This window comes from Hippopotamus amphibius, chromosome 5, assembly GCF_030028045.1.
Source record: "Hippopotamus amphibius kiboko isolate mHipAmp2 chromosome 5, mHipAmp2.hap2, whole genome shotgun sequence".
Classification (NCBI taxonomy): Eukaryota; Metazoa; Chordata; class Mammalia; order Artiodactyla; family Hippopotamidae; genus Hippopotamus; species Hippopotamus amphibius.
In genome coordinates, this window is record NC_080190.1 from 23,035,959 (window position 1) to 23,056,585 (window position 20,627).

The 20,627-nt window shown below is 41.2% G+C and overlaps 1 long non-coding RNA gene across 1 annotated transcript; it reads left to right on the forward strand.

Annotated features, from left to right (window-relative positions):
- Positions 1-3,537: 3,537 nt before the first annotated feature.
- LOC130854157 (uncharacterized) lies at positions 3,538-17,156 on the forward strand. Its single transcript, XR_009053983.1, has 3 exons — positions 3,538-3,704; positions 11,194-11,320; positions 15,976-17,156. It is a non-coding gene; the product is annotated as an uncharacterized LOC130854157 (long non-coding RNA).
- Positions 17,157-20,627: the final 3,471 nt, after the last annotated feature.

Sequence of the window (20,627 nt, forward strand, 5' to 3'; positions counted from 1 at the left end):
ATTGATCTTTTCCCACTTGCCTTTCATTTGTACTGCTTTTCAGAGTGTCCATAGGCTTGAACTTCTCCAGACTTCATTGCAATTGAAATCAGTTCCTTGGGGATTGGAGATAGGATTGGAGCTCTCTGTTCTATGGCCTGCCTCTCTCTGTGAGCAAAATATCTGAATCACTGGTCTGGTACCGGAGGTGGAGACAATGGTTGACTTTTTTATGAGTGAAACTCCACCGTGAGTTGCTGAATGCTCAGCTGATGCAGGGTGAGGAATAGCCCCAGATCTGCTCAGATTACCACCTTCACTGAGGAATTCCCACCTTAAAAACCCATTCTTTCTAGTAATTTCACAATTTTTCTGGAAATCCACAACTGTTCTAAAAGTAGCTTAATTTTTTAATGTGCTGAAAAAAATTGCCCAGCCTCAGTGAATTCCCATAAATGAATCTCTTGGATCACCTCTTCAAGTGAATGATCTAGGGAAGTATATTTGGAAGACTGGGAAAAGTAACATTTATATGGAGGAAAAAAAATCCAAAGCATCTGTATCCTTACCAAGTTTCAGTCTGGATATCCATCTTTTATGCTAGGAGGATGACAAATATCTAGGGCTAGAATATTAAGAACACTATTTCAAAATCAACTTTAGTCCTTACCCTTCAGTTATTTATGCCCTCTTTCCTTTTTCCTTTGCTTTATCCAGTTTTATATTTATATAGAGACTTACTTGTATTTTGAGTTTTTAATCTGGTTTCCCACCTGTGGACTAATTTTCACATACTTATGGCTAGAAAGGAATTAGGAAGGTTTGTAGAAAATACATTAAACAAATGCTTCTGCAAATTCTGAAACCATTATGAGAGGAAAGAGAAAGCTCTTCTGGGCTTTAACAAATAGTGGTTAGAGGAGAGAAGAGGACCACATCTTTTCTCCCATGTATAGACCACAGTTGGTAGGCATGTTGCTTTATTGGTAGGGTACAGGTTGGCTTTCCAAGGATAAACCTTTCTTATAGGTATTAAAGATATTTTCTGGAAGAATATTCCAGGCTTCTTTAATGGGTAAACTAAATTACCATTTAAGATGTTCTCTTGTTCATGGAAACATTGAAATGTAATGGCTGCTTTGGTTGCTTTCGCTTTTGTTTTAGATTGTTCTAAGGAATAACTCAGAAGATTCTTCTAAAAACACATCTAACAAAAGCTCATGTAAGAGAACAGGTTTAATTATTAATGAGTAAGAGTTACTTTGTTATCTTCAAAGTGGCCCCATCACAGATCCAGACATATTTTTCAGTGAAGTTACCATGGAAGAAACAAAATATATACTGTATTTATAAGAGGAATGTTTATATGTTATTACAGCTATTATCTTTCTGGCACTTTAATGAATATTGAGTACCTATATGTGCATACAGGAGTGTTACTAGTTTTGTGAGGAAAAGGAATCTGAACACATTTCACCCTTCTGGAAAAAACTGTCTACATGAAAAGGTTTGGATTTTAAGAAATACTTTGCAATTTTCAAAGTCATTTTTCCTCCCTGAAATCTCCATTTGAACTTTATAACAGTAGCAGCAGGAAAGCTGGCTTGGTAGATATTATAGTCATACAATTGAAGAATTCTAGGCTAAGAAAGGTTGTGATGGTCATTTAATCCAAACCTTTTATTATATTTTTATCATACCAATTTTTTTTATTTTAAAATATTACCACGCTACAAAATGTTGCAAAAATGAAATTTTTATACACCTTTTGCTTAGCTTCCACAAATATAAGCATCTTATATAACCACAGTGCAATTTCAAAACTGGGAAATTAAATGTGATATGATACTGTCAACTGATTTATAGGTCTTACTTAAATTTTGCCAGTTGATTCACTAAAGTCCTTTTCCCAGTCTAGGATCCAATTCAGGATCACACATTTTGTTTCCTTGTCTCTTAAACCCTCTTTAATTGGGGGCAGGTCCTCAGTTTCTTTGTCCTTCATGATGCTGGTATTTTTTTAATTGTACTGGTTTCTTATTTTGTAGAATGTTCCTCATTTGCAACTCATTCATTTTCAAGCTTAGGCAACCAAGCATTGTTATTCCCTGAGATCTCACAGAAATTAGTGGCAGAGCACCTTGTACACAAATAAAAGACTGATAAGTGTATGGATAACTGTTCATCCCAAGGTTTCAGAAAGCAAGTTTTTCTGCTGTAAGGGTAAGGACTGAAACAAGTAAATTGGTGAATGTATGCAAATTATATAATAGATGTATATAATCTATATCTCTAATAGATTACTGATTTCCTATGGACTCTTGGGTTTTGTGGTAAGCTCTGGGACTAAAATAGTGTGGAGAAACCAAAATGGTCCCAAGCCCATAGTCTGAGCACCCTTTTGAGTCCCCACAGGGCTTCTTAGTGTTTTGGAGGACATGGAAGTGTGCCTATATAAACACATAAAACATGGCTAGTAGCAAAGTGCTCTTTCAAATGGGATTATGAAAAAAGACTGGTTTTAGACAGAATGAGTGTTATAGAATGTGAGGGAAAGGGAGCAAAGCATGACAACTGATGCAGAAACCCCTAAATATACATACCATCACCATCATTGGAGAGATGGAGGGACAGATAGGTAAGTAGGTAGATAGATAGATCATAGATAGATAGATAGATAGATAGATAGATAGATAGATAGATAGATGATAGATAGATAGAGGAACTAATATCTATATTTATCTGTATCCATAGGTGTATCTAAGACAGATCAAACTATTGATCTATCACACACAACGCCACCCCACGTCCTCTAGTACCCGCCTGGCGTCTCTCCCAGGCCAAGACACATTGCCTGTGCTCTGGGTTGGATCAAGATGCCAATTCACAGAGAGAAGAGGGCAAAAGTAGGAACCCCTCAATCCCTCTCTTCCCAAAGACACTGGCGAGAGTCCTGGAAATCTGGGATCCTTGCAAAGAGAGCAGAGCGAGAACAAAGAGAGAAGCAGTGAGCAGGGGAGGGAGGGTCGGCCGCGCTCGCAGCCCCTCTCCGCCCGCAGCGTGCACTCTCGGAGCGCGCGCCCCGCCTTCCCGGCCCCACGCGTGGGCTCCGCCGGCGGCCGCGCCTGGGTCGCCGAGACTCCAGCCCGCGCGGTGGCGCCTCACTGCTCGTCGGCTGCCGCCACCTGCCCGTCGGCGCCTCCGCCCGCCCCTCACTGCGGCCCAACTTTGAGGGAGTTGGGGTCCTGAGCGCCGGGCCCCCGCAGCCGGCCGGCGGAAGGCCCCGCGCCGCCGCCTCCAGTCCGGGACCCCCCTCTCCGCTCCCGCGACGGGAAAAGTTGGCGCCGGGGGCGGCGGCTCCCCAGGCGGGCTGAGCGCGCTCCTCGCCGGCGCGGGGCTCTCTGTCCTCCAGGCACCCGGCCCCCGTGGCGGCGGCTCCCGCTGGTTCCGGTGGTCCCGGCGTCCCGGCCCCGGGGATCCCCTCACCGGTCGCTGCGAGGACGCGCTCCTGCCACCCCCAGCGGTGCGACGTGAGCAGGAGCAGACGGAGCGGGAGGAGCAGCCCTTGGGGACTCTGGGCAGCGGGCGCGTGGACTCCGCAGCCAGAGTGAGCAGAAGCCACAGGCTTCCAGGATGCGGGAGCGGAGGCTGACGGAGAGCCGGGAAGCGGCGGCAGGGACTCCAGCACAAGAGGGCTGTCCCCGCGTCCCGACCGCCACAGCCTGGTGAGCAGCGAAGCGGCCAGGGGGCGGGTCAAAGAGGCCAAGGGTGAGGGCTGGTGGGCGTTAAAGGGGGCTGGAGAAGCAGGTGTGAGGCTTCTAAGGGGGCAAGTGTGCGACATGGAGCCTCTGCCCACCTTCCTGAGGGGCTGTGTCACCTCAGAATGTGCCAACATCCCTCCCTCGGGGACTTCCATCTTCTGCTCCAAGCGCCAACCCTGAGAGGAACCGCCAAGTTCGCGTGTAAATGCTGCTTCCTGTCACAGTGGTCGGTGGAGCTGAAGACCCGGCAAAGGGCAGGATGTTAGGAAGTATTTGGAATGAGGGGGGTCATGGGGTTGACTTTTAGGGCAGTCTGATATTCCTTGGAATGATTTCCCCTTTTCTTGCTGCAAGCTTACTGATATCTCTCCTAAGTTTAAGATGACATATTTATAGGATAAAGTGGGTGAGAACTGCCATGGACAATCATTGCCCTTTAGTGTCATCCTTATTTCTGAGCATTTAGGGGATGCAAGTTACAGAAAGAGCCTGTATCACCTTCCAAAGGCCCCAGTGCGCACGTGTGTGTGTGTGTGTGTGTGTGTGTGTGTGTGTGTGTGTGTGTAGAGCTGGGGCTTTGCAATTTGTGAATTATTGATTGTTTTCCAGCGTCACCCAGTGCTAGAAACATCCACACCCCAGTGGTAACCCTCTGATCTCCCCTATTGCCCGACCTCCTGTAGTGAAGAGCACACACACACGCACACACACACACACACAATGACCCTTCCTTCTGAGGTGAAAGAGATTAATAGATGGCAGGAGGCTGACACTTAGGGACAGGGGCTGTGTGGTGATCTGCTGGACACAAAGAGATCAGTAAGAGTGAAAGTTAGTGATTTGGGACCATGCCAGGAGAGGTTTTACATTTAGGGTAATAAATCTGCAGCTCTTCAATCTGTCAGAGCTGTCAAAGTAATAGTGAGTGGAGAAACTCTTATTAGCAGAAATAGTAAAACAACAGCTTTTCTGGTAATGATTAGAGACCATTTAAAAAGTGTGTGAAAGTTCTCTAGGCTACTGTGAATCAGGGGTTGAGACATTATGACCAACAATAGACAAAAAGTAAACACATGTATAGATAAGTGGGGATTCAGTCAGGAAATTGAGCGTTTACTCTTTGGAATATGCACAGAGTATCCAGCCCAGTTACTTCTACCATGCCTTCATTTATGATAGAATCTCCAGAAACCTTCTCAGAGACATAGCATTGAGTTGATCTTGTCAGCCTTTGAAATAAATGTTTTGAACATTTTAAAATAAATATCTACTCATTAGGAATTCTTTTGGTACATAGCTATAGATAGTATTGATGCAAGTCATGATACCAGCACTCAGTATTGACAGCCCTGTCCCAAAAGCATTTATCTCCCTGATATCTGGCATTGAGGATGCAGTTTCCGGTTTGTATGTTGTTCATGCACAAGTTTACTAAAATAATTGCAGTAGAGATTCTCTCCATCAAGCTCCTGGAGATCTTTGCCCTCACTCCCTTCTTTAATAATCACATCTTTAATATTGTTATCACTAAAATTATTCATCCCATTTAAATCTGAATTTTTAAAACTTTTGCACTTCTTCAATTAGTTAATTCAGAATTTCTGGCTTTAAAGGGAAGTTTCAGACACAGCAGAGAACTCTAAAAAAGAAACATATGCTGTTATCCAAGCTGCAAAGTATCCCTTACCTAGGCTTGAAAGATTTTGGATAGAATAAGAGAGAGAAAAATGCATCTTTGGCAAACCAAATGCTTGTTCATTTAAGTGATGACAAATGTATTGTCAGGCTGTGTGTGTGTGTGTGTGTGTGTGTGTGTGTGTGTGTGTTGCATGCATGCTGATATGTTTATACTTACAAGCTAAATAAAGACAGTGTGGGTCAAATCATGGATGGGTGGCATTTAGTAGTCCATTAAGGCTACTTACTGTAGTAAATAATAGAAGTGGTGACTGTTAATGTTTGAGCACCCAAATTTTACTGATTAGTAAGCTTTTTCTCTTATCTGAAGTCTTTTACTTCTTAATGCCAACCCCCCCCACCCAACACACACACCTTTTTTAGTATGTGTGTACACATCCTCATAAACAGAGCTAATAAATGTCATCTAGCCAAATGTATCTGTCTGAGCATGATGGAGAAAGTAATGTTTAAAGTTATTATTTTTGTAAATTGGAGTATGGAGAATCAGAGGAAACTTGTTAGATGGAGGTGATTTGAAAAGTAAGAATGGCGATTTGAGTACTAGTCCTATATATTTATCATGCACTTTTGACAAGTTGATATAATGATTTGAGTTTGAATTTCTTCATCTGTAAATTGGGATCAGTGCCAATCGGGATTAGTTAACGGAATCACATATTTTGATACAGATAAAAAGGGCATTGTTGTTGTAAAGTCTTATACAGGTGTGTGTCACTGCCATTGCTAACACTTTTTTTCTCTCAAATCATTAAAAGGAACAGTTCATCAACCCTAAATCTGAACAGAAAGTCATAAATTCATAATTTGCCGCTTAGATTTCCTCCCGCGGAAAGAGGTGGGATGCAGGCACCACACATCCTTTGGACCTGTCTGATCTTTAGCTAAAAGCCAAGAGTAAGAAAAACTAATGATTATAATAACACCCAAGTTAAAGATATTAGTTTATGGTAATTATAGGCTGCCCATGTAATTTGTCAAGAATTCTGAGTGCCTTCCTTGCCTCCCTTCCCTCTCCTTCCTGTCTCCTTCCAGTGCCTCTTGCTGATGCTTTTGGGGCAGCCATTGGTTGATGTAATTTTTGCTGTGCACATGATGAGACCTTTCCCTGTTCTATGAGCGAGAGTATGTGTGTTCAAAGGAATTCCCCCAATTTGAGAGCCATTATTTAAATCCAGGTACTGATACTTGCATCCTTATACAGGACCGCCTTTCTTAATGGAAACATTTGCAAGATCTGGACCAAATGAGGGAATCCCATGGTCAAGGATACTAAGTGCAGATAATTTGTCAGGGGAAGAACAAGTTGCTTCTGTGCAACTTATTTTATACATAATCTAATTTTATATGGTCATATCTACTGCCTTGTGGGTTGTGTGTATGTGTTATTTTTTCTTCCACTGAGTTCCAAAATGCTAACCAGCATTAACTCATTAATCTCTGTGAAATTCTAATTAGGTAGGTAGTAGCATTAATATCTCTTTCTCACATTTTTATGCTCATTCAACTATTTTGGTTTCTCACCCCCTGTCTCTTTCTCACTGCCTGTGTTTCTCAAAAACAATCTGCAATATGCTGTTTAACTTTCATCATTATGATGGTATTAATGCTGCATGTATCAAATGCTGCATGACTGTCTGGTTGTTTGACATGCATGTCTTCTCCTTCAGATATTTTTAGACCTGAGATGTAGCCACACAACCTTGGTAATTAAGCTGGGTCATTTTTGTTTTGGGGGTTTTGGGGGGTTTTTTTGGTAAAATGTCTTATTGTCATCATTTATTTAATTTTCACAATAATCTTGTGAGGGTCAGATTCTCACTCCCATTACACAAATCAGCAAATGGTTTCAGGAAGGATAAGTAGCTAAGGTTACTTAACACCTTGGCTAAGGTGTTATGGGGGGTGGGGAACAGAGCATAATTTGGAACCTGCCTTGATCTGACTCCAAATCTATTCTTGCTTTATAGATTTTAATGTAGAACTTAAAAATCAGAACCTTTTAAGATTGTAAAATTATTCATCTTGAGTGGATTTGAGAGGCCACTGAGAAGAGGTAAATCCTGGTTAGGGAAGCTCTTATTTCCTTGTGAAAAAGGAATGTTTTTAACATGTGCCTGTCGCATTTCATTCCTTAGCTCCAATAGTGACTGCATTGTTCCCCCCACTTCATCTTTAGAGAGTCTTAAAACGAACACTTAGGTGATATATTAAGCACAGGGTCACAGGCAAATTTTGAGATCTGGTCTTGTTTAATACATTTCTGAGTTAACAAGAAAACCTGATTTTATTTTGACATTGGCTGTGAAAACTGGGTTTGGTGATCATTTGTGTAAGATCTTTTCACCTGACCTATTAAATTTTAATAGAATTAGCTTTCTTTAGCAAAATTTTAGCAAACTTATTCTTTTCCTTTTCGGACCAGGGCTCTGGTGCTGATCAAGAATGCAAATGCTGTGTGGCATGGAAGGGAAGATGCTGTTGAGGAAAAAAAGCATAAGATGTGGAGGCAGATGGGTTTAGGTTTGAATCTCAGGTCTCCTTACTAGCTGTCTTTAAAGTGGGGAGACTGTCTGCTTTCTGCTTTCTGGTGACACACAGTTGGTTGTTTCTCTGACGCTCCACCCAGGTCCGACACAATCTTTTAGTATCTTCAACTTGAGAGTATTGAACACTTTGTACTTGTAAGTCAAGTTCTGGGGAAATAAAGATGACACATTGATGTGAGCAAACCTTATATTTCACATGATTAGGTGTGTCCCTGTTGTTCATATACATATATATTTATAGAAATTCCTGATATTTGAATACCACTATTTAAATCTGGTACTGGTGTTTGCAGTAGGAAGTCGAAAGGTATAGTAGTTTATTTTACATCATCTTTGTGTTGGCAAATATAGAGTCTCTAGCTACAAAATGCATAGTTTAAGAATAGAAATTAAACCCCTTTTTGCAATTTACTAGTACTGTCTAGGAAAGATAATTAAATATTGACTGTGGGAACGATTCACATTTTTAGAGTTATGAACAGAATATAACTGGGCACAAAATACGTGGAGTGTCTTCTTTATTTATGAGGTTGATAATTGCTAACATTCAGGGAGTACAAACTGTGTGCCAGTGATGAGGGACATTTTGAAATCTGTAAGAGGGACATTTTAAAATCTGTAGTCTAAAGCTTGTTGAGCAGGTTTAGTTAATCATTAATGAATGTATAGAGGGTGTGGAAACGATTCTTACAGAGTGAATTGTAATCAGTTGGAACTGGGAACTGGGAAAATGATCAAAATAGTCTGATGATTTTTTGTGTGCTTGTTCTGCTTAAATGTTTTGTACCCAACTTGCATTGATTAAAAGAAACTATTACTCATTATAATTAATTTGCCACAATCTGTAGCCACTGTAGCCAATCTGAAGAGAATAGGAATTGTGCAGTCCAATCAATAGATGCCAACTGTGGCTGTATAGCCTAGTATGATCTATAAAAAGGAAAATCAACTTTGTAACGGGGCCCAGAATTTCCGAGCGTTTGCTCCTCTGGGTCCATCAACGTAGATAAACCTGAATTCTCCAACTCTCTGAGTGCTCTGCTTGGTTTCTCACGGAACCGGTTTTCCCGCAACACCAGGGACAAGCTAACAACCTTATATAAATTGTATTATCAACTTTTAATTCTGCAGATATTTGCTGAGCAACTAACATGTTCCAGGCACTGATCAAGAGGTGTGTGTGAAGTGGTACAAAAAGTTATGGATATTTGTATGAGGCAGTGGAAGATCCTTGTCATCTGATGGCAAAAATGCTAGAGAAGTAAAGGTGAGATGGAAACCTTCTGGCTGGGATGATTATGAAGGCTTGTGCAAGGACAATGCTTGCATTGGACCATGAATAGTAGTGAGAACTTTAAAAGGGGAGTTTTGAGATGACCATAAGTACCTGGTAGGCAAAAGAACTGCAAGAGCAAATGTGGAGAGGAAAGAGATTAAAAGTTCTTAACCAGTGACGTCAAATTTGAATGATTATGGATATATTGCATGCCCAGCAAGAAATTGAAAATCTATGCCAAGAAAAAAATCTGTGCCACCTCTTAAAGATTTGATTGTCCTTATTTGCACATTTAAATCACATCTTGGATGTTGTTGCTTTTTTTATTATGACTTATTCTCAAACAGTTTTCAAAAAAAAAAAAAGTCACTTATTTAGTAAACTCTATCAGAGACATCCTCATCCCCAGCCAGGCTGCCCAGACTGCCACTTTGCTTTATGTCTTTAAATTTGTATGTAAATTCTGTGAGGTGCCTTTATGTGTATCTTAGTTATTGTCCTATACCTCTAGAGAGTATGCAGATTGCACCTTTGTCTCCAGAGGGGAAACTGGCAAAACAGCATTCCTGCAGTGGCCAAAGGTGATGCCCTGAAAGAAGGGTGGCCCATGTGAGGAGGAACCAGACTCCTCAGAATGTAATGGCTTCTGCAAAGGGCGGGCTTTACTCAGATCAGATGGATGAAATAGTTAAAAGCTTGGTGAGAAACAAAGGTGAAATCCTACTGTGCAAGGCTTACACTGAAAGAACAGAGCTTATTCTAAAATGTAGGAAGTGATAAAAGGACCTGAATGCTCTGACGTGAACTTTTACATGTACATTAAAGGTCTCACGTCTCTCTTCTGAAATCTGCTGAATGTTTTTGTACTACTTTAGATGAGTAATGTACCTTTGCACTGTTCAAAATGACTCACTTTTGAAGAATTTTGTCACATTACTTCAGTTTTATTTTCATCATAGTCCTGAGAGATTAAAAGGACAGTATCATTATTACCTACCTTTTGTGCGAGATGAAACCAGAACTGCTGGATTACCTGTGTGATTTACACTGCAGTTGTTGGAGGAAGAGGGGCTAAAACTGATTCCTGAACTTGCTCAGGCTTTTTCTGCCATGAGTTAGGGACAGAACTTATGTTTTGGCTGAAGCCTGCACTGCAGTCCATCAGGGACCTCAGTGGCTGGGGAGAAGCATGGAGATTGGGCACAGGAGAACCTATACAAATTACATGTGCTGGGCTTTAGAGCAAGTTGTTTGGTCCAGGTTGATTTGTGGGTCATCATTAGCCTTTAAAAAGCAAGGTGCCATTGCCCTTTGACACAAAGTTATTTTAAGTGTCCACCTTGTAAATGAGTCATCAATACCTCTTGTATCTAATCGAGGCTGAGGTTTGGGGACAAGGCAGAAGGGGCCTGCAGAACAACTAGAGCAACTCCACTCCACCCAGATATGCTATCTACATGATACCAGAAGCTGGCTTTTAACAAGAATACAAATCACTGCATCTTTTGAGGAATTCTCTGTAAGCACATTGCAGAATATCACTATGTTATTTAATTGAAACCTCACAACAACCTTGTGAAGTAGGTATTATCTCTATTCTAGCACTGTGAAAACCGAGGCTCAGAGGAGTTAAGAAACCTGTCCTAAATTACCTGAAGAGTGACACATTTGGGATATGAGTTATGTTCTGACTTTCACAACAAAATTCTTTCTACTGGATCATACTGCCCCTGTATATGGGTTTATTTTGGGGTTTCTTAGAAACTTTATGCTAATTCAGAGTGATGCTTGCCATGAGAAGAAAAATCTTAAGTGTGCCCCTTTCCAAGCCACCCTGTTCTCAGGTCACTGGCCTGTTTTATTCCTTTCGTGACCTCCAGTTATCCCTGCGAATGACTCACATAACATCACTAATGTGTGTCGTTTCCAGCTTGTTATCCAGGAAGATGTGTGGAAGCTGCCATTTGCTTTCTCCCTGATGGCTGCTGAGCCTAGAGAGGCAGCGTGGACACCATGGACACTCACCTTAAGATAGTGCTACTGAGACATGTTATCAGGTAATTGGCGAATAATATTGGGTTAGCCTAAATTCCGTTGGGATTTTTCCCAGAGCCGAAGGTTTGAGAGTTCTTGTTACTTTGCATAACTAGAATGATGAAGGTTGTGGGAACCCAAACTTATGGTCCATCTGATCCAAGGCTTGTCTGTTTGGAAAGTAAAAGGTCTTCGGTTCTTCACTCCCCACCACTCTCCATTAGAATTATGAAAAGAGCATTTGTCACCCTGGCTTGGAAATGCTGTCTCTAATCTCCAACTGACCTTCCCTCTATTTTACCCAATGGGTGGAGGGATTTTGAACTGGGCTGTCTTACTGATAACAAAACTATCTTCAGGTATCATCCACAGGTCCCTGCATTTAAGTGACTATCCTTTACCCTTTGAATGTTCTTTGTAACATTCTTGGTAAACAATTGACCATATATATGTAGGACTATTTATGAATTTCCTATATTGTTAACATTATTTATATTATTTTTCTTAGGGAACAACACACCATCTTGAGTCCCATTGTTTATAGTACATGTTAATTTCATATAATAAACAAACAAATAGAGTTTTATTGGAACACAACCCTGTTCATTCATTTTTACATATCATCTGTTTTTGTAATACATGACGCAACAGCAGAGTTGAGTAGTCGCAACAGAGACCATATATGCTGCAGCACCTAAAATATTTTCTATCTGGCCCTTTACAAGAAAAGTTTGCTGACCACTGGTCTAGATTATGAGGTAGAAATATTTAACCATTCCTTTCATATTTGTCTATGTTGTTTTAAAATTTTTGGCCATTTGTATGTTTTCCTTTTGTTATAAAGCTATTGAAACATTTTAAATGATTGTGCTACATGATAAGATGTAGCCTTTGCCCTTGAAGTTGCATATACTGGTGGGAATAGACAGATACACAAACAGAAAAATTGCGATTTAGAGTGATAGTGCATAATAAGTATAATAAGAATTGTAAAAAGTACTGTGATGACAAAAATCGATGGGGAGCCAACTAATCCTCCTGAGAGGGGAAGGGAATGATTTTATAGGAAATTGATGTGTGAGCTGGCCTTTATTTATACAGGATTAGGAATTTGCCAAGCCTGGGATGATTGGGAGGAGGAGAGGCTGTCTATACCCATTTTCCCCTCTTTTTATGAGATTAGATCCACCTTAGTAGTTCTTAGTACATATAACAATATGTGATTGTTCTTCCTTTATAGTCTCCTCCATCTTCATATGCCATTTGGGACTCAGAGTAAAAATCTCTAAATATCATGTTTGATTTTCTTCTTCCTTTTAAGCATCATTTCTCTGACTAGACCAAAATGTCTGAGCTCCCAAACAGATAAAGACTCGCCTTGAATCTTAAACATTTGCTCTCTCATCTCTTCACAGTACAATTTCACTAGCATGGCTGTGACAGATTCTCCTTGATATTTGTTGTGTTGCTGCTTCTGCACAAGATGGAAAGGGGTGATTCTGTCATTTTCTTCGGCATGTGGCCTGAATCAGTGTGGCTGTTTGGGGTGATTATGACAAGTCAATTGTCATTTTCTATTAGCGCAATATTGTTTCCCTAGATAGTGTGATGATATGTGGTAGGGAGAATGAATCACCACGTCCACAGTCAACTTGGCTTATACATGTAAATGTGAGGGATTGTGTGCCTAAATTAGATCAATGCATAGCTCATGATTTTAATCTTAACAGCTTTCTTAGAGGTGCTCCCAGAGAAAAAAGTTAACTCATTTTCTTTTTCTCCAAAGACTCCTGCCCACCTCTTCTTCCTACTATGGATATTTTAATTTTTTAAAGGTGGCTATACATTAAAAAGTGCCAAATCATCACTGCACTGCTTGTAGGATTTTCACAAATAGACACATACGTGAGTGTAGCCAGCACTCGTGTCACTGCAGTGCCCCAGAGGCCCCACTAATACCCTTCATAGTTTTCTCCCCTAGGATAACCTCTGATATGACTTCAAACAGCATAGGATGGTTTTAATTGCTTTTATACTTCATATAAAGTTTATATAAATGGAACTCAATTCTGTGTCCTTTTTCATGTCTGGCTTTTTTGTTCAGCATTATGTTTTCTAATTTCATCCAAATTGTATTTTTTGTGAATTTTTTGAGCTATATAATTTGAGATTTATTCCCATATGTATCTTTTTGGTGAACATAAAAATATAAAATAGGGAGCCATTCAAAGTCCTCTGCACCCCCCACAAAAAAACTATCAGTCAGTCCTCTCTACCAACAAGTGTCCTAGGAATATTGTGGAGTGAGAGGTTTGTTTATTTAATTTGTAATGAATTAGTAAATGAATGATAAATGAAGCCTGCCCCTTCATTGCTGATTTTCTTCTCTCATGTCTTACTTCCTCATAGTTATCCTTCATTTAAAGCATCTCAGGAGAGAACCTAAGATTGGAATGGGGTCTTAATGAGGGAGACTGAGAGGATGTAAGAAATGGTATATAAAGAGTATAGAGATTGTGTGACTGTTCGTGATTTGACCATTGCCTCAGAGCAGTGACCTTTAATGCTCCAACCCCTCAAGTTATGAATGTGGCTGATGGAAAAACATAATTAAGAAACCAGCCTGCCTCTGTAGAAAGCAAACTTTTGATTGAATTTGGTGGGTTTCTGTTAATAGCAATAGTCAACTGGAAGTATTAGGGCTGTTTAGGTAATGGCAGGGACTTTCTTTCACTAATGCATTATCTGAGGAGGTATTATTTTCTATTTCAGAGTGTATGGTGAGGTTGTTCCAAGAGCTGGCAACTTTGTATCCCCAGGGTCTCTGTCTGGTGAACCCCTTGCCAATCTGGCATATGTAGCTGGCTTCCAGCTCAAGTTCAGTTCTGAAAACACTGCTGTTTTACACTCTCTTGATGTTACAGACTTCTTCATGTTGCTGAGTTCAGAGCTTCACTGAAAGCATCTCTGTTGCTAATTCATAAGGGCTGGCTGAGTTCATTTCTACTATAGTGGCTGCTTGTGTGATACATATTCATTCTCTGTATAGGTGTAGATTTATCTCTATTTCTATCTCCAAAGAGTCTTTTTGAAAAGCCTTGCCTGTACCAATTCTACCTGATCTCTGGATTTTGGGTTCCTCATGGTCTTTGAGAAGGTAACATGGAGACCAAACCTTAGAGATGTCAACTCGCTTCCTTGAGAAGGGCAATCAGTTTCGTGGAAAGTGATTGCAGACATCAGTAAAATTATATGGGGAGAGTAAAACACCTCATTATAGCAGAGTCAGGATCATCCTGTTTATGAGCTCAATTTAATTAATTATTAAAGGCTAGGACATTTAGAGAGAATTTTAACAGCATTCTATTAAGGTCAAAGCGGCTAAGATTCAAATTTAAATGGTTTTAGTTATTGTGTTGTTTCAAGATCTCTCTTCCATTTTGGGAGGTAATCTGAGATGTGATGTGGGAAAGCCTGGGCTAAGGGTCAGAAAACTTGCCTCATATCCCTTCTCTGCTGTGAAATGGCTCTGTGACCTCAAATATGGCACTTACATTCCATAAATAAGAAGGTAAAAATACCATTTCCCAAGTCAGCTTCCCATAAGCTATGAGAGCATCTGACGGAATGAAGGCCTGACCCACTGTAGATGTCCAGTGAACTTTTGGTTCAGTTATATATGCCAGTCTTCTCTAACAGAGTTTGTTCAAGAAGTTTCTGTGAGCCAAGAAGCTTCATGAGATGCTAATGGTTATGACTTGTGAGCACTGGTCCAGGATATTCTTTTTAGGCGGGGCTGGTAGGGGGCGGGGGGGATCACCAGACCTGATCTAGAAGATTGGAGTTTTAGTTCTGATTTGTCCTTCATTTGTTGTGAAATATGGGGGCAAGTCACATAACCTTCCTTGAGCATTCAATTTCCTCACCTAGGCTATCAGAATAATACCTTGGGCAGGTTACTGCAATTTCTGTGTGATTTCCTTATCTGTAAAGTAAGTCCAGTGATAGCAGCCACTTCAGAAGACCTTCAAGACGTTAACATGATTCAGCACATGGAAATGCTCTAGCAGAGTGCCTGTTGTATGATGTGTGCTCAATAAACGTTAACTGGAATGATTTTTACTTCTTCCTAAAACTCACTTGAGTGAAATCGCCAATCACAGAAATTGGAATGCTGAGTACACTGTTAATACAGTGTTAATTCCATGACAGTTTTCTGGGGAAAAAAAAAAAAAGGAGAAAGAAAAATAAAAACAAAACAAAAAAACCAAGAAAACCTGTCTAATGCTCCCAGTTTTATTTTACTGCAATTTTCTCCTTCTCTTTCTCTCTCTCTCTCTGTCTCTCTTTCTCTCTTTTTTTCTCGCCGTGATGTGATGTCTCTTTGTGCCAGAGCAGCAACAACAACAGTAACAAAAACTACAGTAGGGGGCTAAATGGCCAGAAACCAAGGATGAGAAAGACCACCCATCCCGCCCAATCTCTTCTGTGCCGCTGGGTTTTCTCTGGCAGGAATGCTTCACGTATTTCCTCAGGAGCCGCACAGCTGTGAGCACAGCAGTTTTCCTGGAACCAGAGGCAGAAGGTTCCTGCTTCCTTTGTGGCTCGTGTTCTCACTCAGGAACCAAGCATGTCTTCATCCTGATGGACGTTCACGGCCTTTCCCTTCCTGTCTCAGCAGCTCCTGCCCCAGCCTCAGACCCAGTCACGACAAGTACGGCTGCTGCGTGGAGCACGTCTCCTGAGCCCCTCAGGAAATTCAGAGAGCCTCTCAGAGAACAAAGCTTTGGATTGGACTATAGCTTCGTCTGTGACTCTCTTTTTGCTGGCAAACTATGGTGTTGGTTGAAACAAGAAGGTGCAAACCATAATCCAGTCACAAAGGCCAAAGGTTGAGGAAGAGGTTGCCATTTCTCCATCCTTTTTACCACTCAAGGGTCTGCCTCCCGAATCCTTGTTAGAGTTGTTGGTACCTTGGCTTTATACACATACCCTGGTGTTTGAGTGCATGTACTGGTGCTCATAGCAGGGGTTTGAAGTTAGTGGTTCTGCTATGCCCTAGCTGTCTGACTTCGGCATTCAGTAAATCTCTCTGAGCCTCAACTTTCTCACCTGTATGATGGGAGTAGTCATGTCTGTCCTCCTTGTCTGGTCAAATAAAATCTCAGCTTTGTAAATCTGAAACCTTAGGGCCCCATACCTGGGTAGGAAGCTTGCATGTTATTTAACACAGCTTTTGTCTGCTGCAGGTGACCATCCCTTACCAGCATCCTGAGCAAATATTCCCCCAGCTTCAGACTGAACTCTAACTGAGCTCAGACAGGAGGAGCTCACCTCCTCAGGAGCTCAGGTAGTTAGAAAGTTCTTCATTGTGTCAGGCTGAAATCTGAACTCTCCAGTAACTTTTGCCTGCTGGTTTCTGTTTCATCTCTGGATCCAGCATTTAATCGCAAAGTCTTCTGTGTATTAAAGACTTCTGTAAAAAAAAAATACAGTCAATTATTTCAACTGGGTATCAAGTCATCTTTTCAGCTCCTTTGCTTGCTCTTCCCTTGGGGTTCTGATCTGGATTGACTGCATGGGACAGAACATGGTGCCAGGTGTTCCTGAACATTCTCAAGGGTCCTTGTGGCATCGGTTATAAAACTTTTCCTGGTGATCCCTAGAAGCAAGTCTGATTATTACTAATGATAGGTATCCCCTACACATAGTGAATCTATTCAAATCCTAGAGCCATAATTGGAAAGGCATGTTTCTTAACATGCTTTAAATTATTTTAACTTGAAAGTAATTTTCCCCTCTATTACATTGGATTATTTTTTTATTCTGAAAAATAATAAAGATGCATTAAATTTAATAACAGACCTAGAAAAAAATCTAAAGAATAAAATGAAAGTTATTTGTAACCTGTTTGTAAAAAAATAAAATATTTTTATACCCTATACCTTGGTCATGTTTTCACATATTTGATTGTATATTTTTGTGTAATTGTTGAAATTATGTAACGTGCTTATGTGGCTCTGCATTTTGTTCTCGTATTGAACATCGTATTGTCTTTTCCCATGTCATTATCCGTTATTTAGAAGTATCTTCATAATTGTTGCATCATAATATTCCATTGAATGAATACACTATAATTTACTTAATGAATCTTCTATTGTAACCCTGATTTGTAGCCAGTTTCCAGGAGCTTCAGGGTTGTTCTCCTTGAGAAATGGAAATAAGGGAAAAGGCAACACCTGTGAATTCCCACAGTAGGATTTTATTTTCCAAGTGCTGGGATAATACCTTCACTCCTCTCTTCTTTTCCTAAGGGGGCAGAGTTAACAGGACATGTATATCAGATCCCGTTAGAGCTGGAAAACTAAAAAAGCAGGTTTGTTTGTGCCTGTGTATTAGTGTGTGTGTATCCTCACTTCACAATTCAGGTTTAAAATGCTATACTGGTGATTTCTCTGATCAACAAGATGTTTGGATTTGTTTCATTTACTGATACAAACCAGGCCCACCAAAAGCTTGAGCTGCCTCTTTTCTCTGATACCAAGGATTTTCCTTGATCAAGGATGTCAAAGAAATCCAAGTATCAGGGAATTGCTTTCCTTCAGTGTCAGAAAGAAAACAATGCACTTGAACCCAGAGCTGGAAATCAAAGAATCACAGATTTGTCTTCCATTAACAAACTCGGGGCTCCCTTGTTTGTTAGAGCACAGCTCTGGCAGCACTCTCACATAGCCAGTTCATTCATCTGGGGTCATTATTAACGGGCATTATCCCCCCTCTGTAGACTTGCAGAGTCAATCGCCAAGATAGGGGAATAGGAGTCTCTATTGTTTACAAACTTCCCAAGTGAGTTTTGTCAGCTAAATTTAAGAGATGGACTCTGACCCATACACAGAAAAAGGTTTCTAGGCCATCAGTTTAGCCTGAAAGAGAATTGTCCTCTCCCCACACCTGTATTTCCAATAAGTCTTAACATCTTAGATATTGACCTTTACTTTGGATTTCATCTGTGATTATCAAAATTGCACTGTTGGAAAGAAGTAGCTCCGTAAACTTGTAGCAAGGGTGATAGGTGTTTTTTTTTTTTCCCCAATTAAAACATTATCATTTTTGAGAGAGGCATCCCACGTCTCCCCAAAGGTGCTGCCACTAATAGAGAACCAGCTGCATTCCTCCATCTCGGGCCAATACCACCCTTGTGGAATAGATTAAAAACTGTGTGTTATCACCTATGGGGAGTGGCTTGTTTGAGGCAATAGCATATGGTTGATTGTTGAAACAAATAAAAATAAAACCAAACAGAAACTTCTGGTTGTTTAGCCCCAGTAGAATTCTCAAAACCTAGTACAAAAGGCTATGCCCAGACACAGCTTCACTCCATCTTTGCCTCCCCTCCAGGCCAGGAAAGCACTAACCTTATTGGACCTGGTTACTGGGGTGCTTCCAACACTGTTCAGATTTTTCTGATGTCACAGTTTTCTGTTTGTGCAAATGAGAAACTGCTAACTGTGTATCACATGTGCTTATTAGGAAAGATGAAAAGTCAGCCTACCAAGATGACCTCCTGGTGCCAGTAGTGAGGGCACCCATATCTGATGCACAGGTCCTCATGGTGGGCTATGGTGAAGAGGCATGAAAGTTCTGTGTTCTTCAATTTTCCCGTGCTATGATTTCAACAGCCAGGGAAACCAGGTCTGAAAACCTCTCCCTTGTGTCCTAACACAGACAAAGATAATAGATAAAAATTATCCTATGAAAAGCAGGAAAGGGAGAAGTTTATGGGAAGCAGGAGTGGGAGAGAGAAATGGCCAGTCTTTTCTACTTTTCACATTAAGAAAAATCAGTGTGGTATCCTAAGTCTGAAAGTTGTGGACTGCTTGAAAATAAGAATAGCTTCTCTTTTCCCTGTTGGGCCCCCTGCAAGGGGCATTCATGCTTCCTGTTCCCTGAGCATTGTGAAGCTATTGGATTTTGTGGGTGGGAGATGTAGGTACCTGGTTCCAGCAGAGCAGTAGCCACAGTAAACTGGGGGCATCCCTCCGCTGAAGTATTGTCTCTTACAAAAATGCAGATGGACCTCAAGGACATTTGTCCATGGTGTGTGTTTCCTGGCACATGAAGAAAAAGAGAAGCAGATTTCTTAAGTGTGTGCCCAGTTCTCCCGTGAAGGAGGAGAGAGGCAGACATGGCCCCTGTGAGTTAACTCTGACTATGCTGGACCCATGAAAGCTTTCACGAGAGCAGCTGGCCTCTCCCAGAGACTGGGTGCCAGTCAAGCCCAGAGGGTTATAAGTCTTGAAGACCCTTTAGGTAAAGGGTATAAATGCTGAAGACGTGGCAGTCTCAGTGCCCTGGAGCAGGGCCTGAGGGAACAGGTACATGTTCTAAGTAGGAGCAGAACCATGGGTCACAACCAGTGTGGGCACAGCCAGCACAGGGCAGACTACAGGGGTCCAAAGTGGAGGACGGGAGCCAGGGGTACAAAAATTCCAGAGGCAGAGCAAGGAAGGTGCTCATAAGTCTCATAAAAAACAAATGACTATTAGAAGTTGGAAGGGCAGGCCTAGTAAGCAGGGTGGGGCCCAGAATAAGAGGGCCCTTTCAGTCCAGGTAGCCACTTATTTCATCCCAAGAGCCTTTGTTTACTGCATTAGGCAGGGGTACCACTTGGAGCTTAGGGCACTTCTGGGCCTTACTTGTGGCATTAAATAAAATTGTCCATGAGGGATGAGGGCTTTCCTCTCCTGAAGGAAGCACAGCTTGGAATTCCTCTCCTAGAAGCCCCACAGATGGTGGCAGAGCAAAGACCGCTGTCTCCCTGGAGTCTCATCTTTATGTTTGGGACCACATGTGCCCCTCACATTCAGGAGTCTTTCAGGAGAGTTCTGCTCAGTGGATGCTGGGTCTGTCCCTCTGCCACTCTGAGAAGTGCTCAGAAAAGAATGTAAAGAACGGGACATCAGGAAGCTCTTAACAAGGACCAGACCCGCCTCCAAAGAGCATTGACCTATTGCTACATTTTTTTTTAATATGCTTTGGGGGAAAAGGGAAAAAAGTTAATATCTGAGTCCTGACATCCTCTAATTTTTCTTTCCGTCTTTTCCTTCCTCCTGAACTTTTTTGGGGAGTTTCATCCTCTAAAAATAGCAATATAAAAAAGCAACTAAAATACTTATTTCATATTTTCTTGCAAACTTTTTGCTCCAATTTTTTCTTTTGTGATTGTTGAGTATAATCCAAGCATAAAATGACTGCACCAATTGAATGCTCACCTAGGACTGAAAATTTGGGTGGGGGCAGCCCCTTGGAAGCGATATAACTCTGGCCAGT